This window comes from Macaca mulatta, chromosome X (assembly GCF_049350105.2).
Source record: "Macaca mulatta isolate MMU2019108-1 chromosome X, T2T-MMU8v2.0, whole genome shotgun sequence".
Classification (NCBI taxonomy): domain Eukaryota; kingdom Metazoa; phylum Chordata; class Mammalia; order Primates; family Cercopithecidae; genus Macaca; species Macaca mulatta.
Genome location: NC_133426.1, coordinates 155,864,598 through 155,872,359, shown reverse-complemented (window position 1 = coordinate 155,872,359; position 7,762 = coordinate 155,864,598).

The window sequence follows — 7,762 nt, the reverse complement described above, 5'->3', positions numbered from 1 at the left end:
TCACCAGTTAGAAGTGCAACCTGTCTGCATCAGAAATACAGTGCCCATGAGCAGCTTCACTCCAGTTGGCCCCACCGGAGAACAGGCCCTTCATCATGGGCATCTGCAAGAGATGTGCGAGGTCCAGGGCTGCATCTGTGTTGTGTGGTGACAGTTTTGAACCTCACTAACAGGTGTTTAAAGCCTACCAGGGTTCCAGAGTCAAAGATGCCTTTGTTGCGTTGAGCTATGCCTGCTTTCTGCTTGGCACAGCCTGTGGTGAGTCTGAAACCGCCCAGAGCAGATCCTTTGGTTTTAGCTTAGAGTCAAGGCCAGCCTATTGAGATTTGTGAATTTGCAATTCCAAAACAGTCGGTAGTGGGGGGAAGGGATTCTGTAGCAGCAGGATAGCCAGCATGCTGCAAGGCCAGACAACAGTGAGGCAGGGAGACACCTGCATGGTATGCTTTCCTATGGCCTTTAGGCCTTGCCAGTCTTACAGTCCAAACGTGCACCTCAAATCATGCACCTTAGCTCCAACAGTCATCGGCTTATACGTGGCTGACGTCCCAGTTCAGAAGAGCTCATTTCACACTGTTTGGGACTGGGGGTTGATCAAGGAAAATGATAGGATCACCAGAGGCAATACCACACAAGCAGCTTTTTTGGGTGGTGCTTGGACAGGGAATGCAGGGAGGGGACAGACTGTCCAGAGTCTGTGTTTCCAGGGTCACCATCAGAACGGGAGGAAGGCAGGAGAACTGATGGTGCAGATGGGAATTGGAGAAGGACCTTATGGGTATAGGTGATATTGCTCAGCAGCTGGGCAAAGTGGCTTGGGAGTCTCGTAACCATAAGATTCTATCTTACCTATGGTTAGCAGATGTTAGGTGAGGACTAGCAGGGTATGGAAGCCAGCAAGGCTCTGAATGCCTAACGATCTGCTTGGCAGTGCCACGTTTCAAACAATCAAATGTGTGAAAAATTCAGTTTTGTGCTGATGGGCTTCTGAGCCAACAGGTCTCAGTCTTGTGAAGGAAAACATAGAGAAACATGAGCAATGCTGCACGACAGCTGAGATGCTGCTGCAAGGCCCTTTGCCAGCCACATCCCACATCTAAACAATAAGCAAGGCCTTCCTCCAGCCTAGGGGCTACACACACAGGTCATCTTTGGTTCATTTATAGGACACAAGCTGAAAGCTGTTTTTAAAGTCTCTGAAGATGTATCTCCACCTGGAGACCGTCTCTCTTTTTCCATGTGGACTTCCTTCCTCCAGGGATCCCAGGAGGCAAGAATTATCACCTTCAGAAACGCTTTCTGTTACCCATACTTGAAAAACTTAACACAAACACACACGCAGAGTTAGAGAGAAAAAGCGTGAAAGCAAATCCAAGCACTAGATATAGATGGATTGCGAATAATGTTAATACTATAATTCCTCACAGACAAAGTTTCCTACAAAAGGCTTTTAAGATTCTGTAGAAAAGAAAACCAGTGGAAATCACAAGCATCCAAGTATCCCTGTCTAGAGCAAGGGAGGAAAGCTCAGTGTTAAGCAAAGCCAGCACTGTCTCCTTTAGAAAGGCTGATTAACTGACGGGCCTGTGTGAAACACCATTCGGGGGAGGCCACTGCTGTGGACTAGCCTCCTGCCCTGAGCCCCAGCTGATCACACCCGACCAGAATGGGGTCACTTGTGCTGAGTGCCACATAATCATCCTGAACTTTCCAATGGGCCAATTAAAAAGAAAAGAAAAGAAAAGAAAAAACAAAACAAAACTTAGAATCTTCCAATTAACCTGAGCCAGCGAAATAAGGAAGACCCTTCTGCTCTAATCTTAGAAGGAAAGGAACTTTGAAATGCTGAATCTGTTTTCTTTTTCTTTCCTTTTCTTTCTTTCTTTTTTTTTTTTTTTTTTTTTTTTGGTTTCTGCTTTCTTTAGCACTGTTCTGCCTACAAAGCCAACCTCGTCTGCTTGGTTCATTGTAACACTCATTTTATTTTACAGAATGTAGTGTTGCTCAATTCTAGCATCGCCAATAAAAGCCAGTTTGATCTTTAAATCATATTTGCTGTTATTATTTTCTTGGCAGATTCTGGTGGTTTTGGGGGACCCAAAAGACACAGCTGATGTCCCTGGAGACCCCTTGACAAATGCAGGGGAGATGCCGCTGACAGCTTCGGAGGCCCCTCTTACCCTCACAGAGGCACAAGCGTTGTCAGTTCCTCTCGGGTCACATTTTTGCATTGATTCCCCTGATCCTTTTGGCTCTTGATTCCAGGATTCATTTGTCCTGTGAGAGAGAACATGACCTGGGGGTTTGTGGGGGCTGACAAGTCACTGACAAGACGTGTAGTTTTAAAGGTAACTGATGGAGGGAGCAGCTGATCACAGGCAGTGTGTGACTCTGGTTTTGGGAAATTTGCAGGGATCTGGGTTCTCCAGTTTCTTTTGCTTGTATGCTTCGGTAGGAGAGATTCACTGGTTACGTTAGTCAAGAGAAGCTCAGAGTCGTAGCCAGGACTGACTGGTGGCTCCAGTTTGGGCACTCAGGAGCGATTGGAGCACTCACCACCTAAAAATAAGATATCTGTATTAGGATCAGCTGGTCATGAAACAAGTTAAATACCATGTCACCGCCAGCCTCAAGACAGCATCCATGCAGCCACAGGGAGGACTCTGTGCAGCTGCTGACACTTTCTGTTGTATGTGGATGAATAAGACAAACAGGCTGGTTAGTTAGAATGGGTAGATTCCTCATCTGGCTCATTCTTTGGTCTGTTCAATTTCAGTTGGTTTAGCTCATGGGAAGCCTGCCTAAGGGGCTGTTTTCAGAGCCCCCAGCCAACCTGAGATTCTAGTACCAGAGTATCTGGAAAGGCTGACCTAACTGGAAATGGAGGGGAGCTGATGGCAAGTTTTTCCAGCATGCTTTCCATAGGGTAATTCTTGTGCCTGGCAGACAGCCTAATATCCAGTTGTCCAACCGACCAGTGATCACGTGGCCCCTCATATGGGAAACTTGTTTACTCTGGCAGATGTCCTTGTGCTTCTTGTCTGATCTGTGTCCAGCTTATGCCTGCCTGTGACCACCATTCCGGCGCTTGGAGTTTGAAATTCTCTCCATCCCCCAGCATCCCAGATAAAGTCTGACCTTGGTTGCCATTTGATGTTCAGGTGAAAGGCACAACTTCAAATCACCTCCACAACACAAAATAAATTCAAAGACTTGTTACTTACTGATCCTGGGAAGAGAGAGTTCAAAGAGTTGGGAGGACAGTTCTCCATTCCCTGATCATGTGAGGCAGGAACGAAGAGCCAAATAATCAGGCAGGTAGAGAGAGAGAGAGGAGAGAGAGAGAGAGAGAGAACATATAAATATACAGGAATAGGGAATGGGTCAGGTAGGTTCACAGTCAAAAGTCTGAATGGTCCTTTCAAAGAAAAGGATTTTGAAGGAAAAGCGGGGAGAGATGCCTCTAAATTTTTAACTCTGCCCACAGGCTTGAGCCAGTTGAGTGTACTGTTCTACTTCAACTTCCTAGGCAGCAACCTCCGCTCTGCCATTCCCATAACAAGGGCATACTCCAAACTATGGGTATTATCCTCCTGACAGTCATAAGAGTAGTCCCCCTGGTTCACTGCATCCTCTCAAAAAGGCTTATTAACCTCCATGCAGCCATCTGCTGAATGCCATATGGTCTGTCTGCAGCTGGAATGATGAAAGCTCCAAGAAACACATGGTAACAAGGACACTGTAACATATGAATGGCATGTTAACTCCATAAACCCAAAACTGATGGTGACTAACTGTAGCATTCATGTCCTACGATTTGGTCATGACCCAAAGGAAAGGAGACTGTGAAACAAAATTAATGGGAGGCCATTGTGCCAGGCTAGCTTCCTGAACTAGGCCCCGGAAGATCATAAAACCAGAATGGGGTCACTCATGCTAAGTGTCATGAAATGAAACTGAACTTTCACGGGGGCCAGTTAAAAAATTTCAGAAGATGCCAATCAATATGACTCAGCATAATCAAGAGATGCGCTCTGCTTGAACCCTAAATGGAAAGGAACTTGGAAATGAGCAATCTGCTCTTTGCTTGCTGTTTCTGCTTTCTTCAGCACTTTTCTGTGTAGAAAGGCAAACTCCTCTGCACAGATCATTAGAATACCCATTCTAAATGAGTGAGGTTGCAGGTCCGAGGGTCTGACCTTGTGGGCCTATTTCTGGTCCTCTGCTTCCTCACTGTGGAACCAGGGTCATGGCTCAATCCCACCATTGCAAAGGTTAGCTCATTACAGAGATGGGCTCATTCCTACCAACCACCCAAGGGAGGCTTGCACACAGAAAATGACACAGACCAGCAGAGCACTTAGCACAGCAGCTGCCTGGCACCCAGTAAACCCTGAACCAAGCAGGGTGAAGGGCACCTGGTGTGGCAGATGCCTGAGTGTGTGAAAAAGAGGAGTGCAGTGGCTGACAAAGAAGAAAGGAAGGCCTGAGACATCTGAGGAGTTGATGTCCATGCAATCAACAAGTTCTGAGCCATGATTCAGCATATACTCATGTCCTGGGGACATAATTCCTCTTCTGGCTGCTTTCTGGAAGGTAATACAGAAAAGAAAATGGGAACGATCATAGGTTCAAGAGAGATTTGCAGCTACTAAATAGGTAACTGCAGGCTGTTTCAAACCGTGAAAACAACTGTGTGGGCAAGACTGTGTTTCAAATAGCCATGTAGAGGGCTGCCCTGCATGTCTAAGCTGTGGCAGAAGAATTTGCAATGTGGCTTCAGCCCTCCTTAGAAACATGCACCTGAAAGGTTGAGGACAAGCAAAGTGGGGGCACCCACAGTGTCCAGGCGGAGGACTCTCCTCTCAGAGCTCTGAGTTGTGGGGATGGATACAGGCAGGGTGAGCCTGGAGAATGTCTTGGAAGACTCCCCCAGGGCCGACTCCCACAGACACATGTATTGATCCTGGGTCTGGTTCAATAGCCCTGGCTGTCGTCCCAGGCAGGACTAGAACAAGTTCCACCATGCCTGCACAGGTCTGAGATGTGAGATGATTTACCCGTGATGGCAGATTTTCAGGAGAAAAAGAAAATAAATGCATTAACCAATGTGCATGTGGATCATAAGACATATATAGGTTTAGAAATGTTAAAATACGGGGGGAAGTTAAAACTTAGACACACAGTAAACAAAGCTACTTCCTATTCACCACATCATTTGGGCCAGGCATTTTACATGCGGGTGACCTCAGGTATAAACTCACAACAATGCTCTTACGTTGTACTATTACATGTCCATTTTACAAATGAAGAATCGAGGCACACAGAAGGCGCATGATTGACTCAGCTTATAACCAGCAGCAGTCACATTTCACAGAGCCCTGCCCTCGCCCTGGCCTCGCTGTGTTCCCCATGACCAGGGGAGGGCTGCTCTCATCAACAGTTACCCAATGCCCGATGCCCCATGCCACATGGCTGAGGCCTGCAAGGAAGCCAGTGAGAGACTGTCACTGGACCTGGCCCACCTGGCCTCTCCCCAACCCCATTAGGACACCACCCTTTCTGAAATTCAGATGAGGGCTCTGCTGGAGACGTTGGGTTTAGAACAGAGTGAGTGAGGATGGAGAAGCTTCCACTTGTACATGGATGATGCAGGTCCCTTCCGCCCTCCAGAGGCTGCACTCCTGTCCCGGCGTGGGGCCTGCACCCCCATAAACCTGCCCTGACTCCTCCCCATCTCTCCCTGCTGACTGGGTGGCCCAATGATCTCCTGTGGACCAACTCCAATAGGTCAAAAAGGAAAATATATGAACAAATATTACTAAGGTTAGTAATTGTGTGCAGCCTTCTTCATAACTGCAGTCATATGAAATACTGTGACCAGAAGCTAAGTCATCCTAAGACATCTATGAAAAACCTTGACAGATCACACTGCATATAGTTTCACCCAAGGAGCCACGATCATGAGAAATGTTTTCTTTCACAAATGAAGATTTAAAAAAGGACATCTCTTCATTTATTGAGCAAGTGTCAATGTTTATACATGCGTGCACAGTGCTTGCACACAGAGTTAACAATGGGATAACGTACGTTTGTGGAGTCAAATCTGAAAAATGCATAAAACAAATTAGAACTCTCTCAAAGTCTCCACACAATTTATACCTCCAGTATTGGAAATAATGCAAAGAAAGGAATAGCATAGTGAGTGGTTAAAAATAACGCTGACACTTCAACACCGTGAAAATACACAAACAGGAAAAAGAAACTAGAAAATTCTGAGAAAACAGGCACTACAGGTGAAGATATAGGCAATTGGATGGAGATAGCCCTTAAGAGCTGGCTGAATTTCACAGTCGTTAACTATATGTTGAAGTTTTGCGTCACATGTACCTGCTGTTTTTTCTTTTAGGACATGTGTGTCCTTGAAGGATATCTCACATTCATTTTCTATTTGGCGCTGCTCTTTTAGAAATTCTATGATACACGAAATGAGCATTCCTTATTAACCCTCCCTATTTTCTGCTTAGGGGTATTGATCATTTCGAAATTAGATGTCAGAGATTGACATTATGGGCTTTCAGCATTTGGCATTATGGCCTACGGAGTCGGGTCTTTTGGGATTCTGATCCAAACCCACTAGGTTTATGCACTGCTTTTGTTCGTGTCTCTTAATCCTCTCTCCCTCTGCTTAACGAGTGCACAGATCATAAATGTAGAGCTCTTTAATTTTCACCCATGAACATCCTTGGAGAGCCCATCACTCACCACACAAAAAACATCTGCCATGAGAATTTCCCCTCATTTCCCTCCCAGCCTCTGTCTCCCAAGGTAGCCACTATCCTGACTTCAGTGCCGTAGAGTAGTATTGCCTCTTTTGATCTCCACCTAAATGGAATTATGGAACTGATATTCTCTGCATTGGCTACTTTTTAGGTTCGTGGTCTTCTTCCACGTTATGGATGTAGCCATAGCTTTTTCACGCTCAGGGCTGTATAGTATTCCTTTGCATGAGCTCCAGCGTATTTCCCCATGCTCATGGTGATGAACATGGGGGTTGTTTCTAGCACGCTCCTAAGGGTGTTCTTATACACATCTTCTGTTGAATGAATGTGTGCCTTTCCACTAGTACATACCTCTGAGAGGACATTCTGAGGGGCTTAAAGTGTATGGGTGTTCAGCATTAGTTCATACATTTGGGTCTCTTTTAGTCTCTAGCAGACCTATGGCCCACAATGCCCTCCTGCATCCCACCGTCCTTTTCCATTGTATTGACTTGTTGCAGCTGACTGATCAGTGGACCTACAGCATGTCTCCCCACTACTCATTTGTCTGTCTGCTGCCTCATTGTGTCATTTAACTCTTGCTCCTTTCCGTGGATTCTGATTATCTGGCTTTAGGTTCATATCTAGATTTGAGGTAGGTCTCACTCTTTTCTGATGAAAATACTTCATTGTTGGTTTCCTGTCTCCTACTGCATCCTAGCATGAGGCACATGATTTCTGGTTGTTTCACTCTTGAGCTTATTGACACTGACAGGTGGGTTCAGGTGATGACAGTCTCATTCCTCTCTTGTAGGATGCCTCATTGGCCTTGAACCAAAGCGTTTCATTCATCCTACAGCAAGTGTCTCACTGGGAGTTGCAGATATTGGGTTTGGTTTGGTTTTGGTTTTTTTCTGAAACATAGCCTTTACCATCCTCAGCTGCAATGTTTCAGTGAGGAAGACCTCTCCCTCAACTACCGTAACTATTGTGAATTTTTG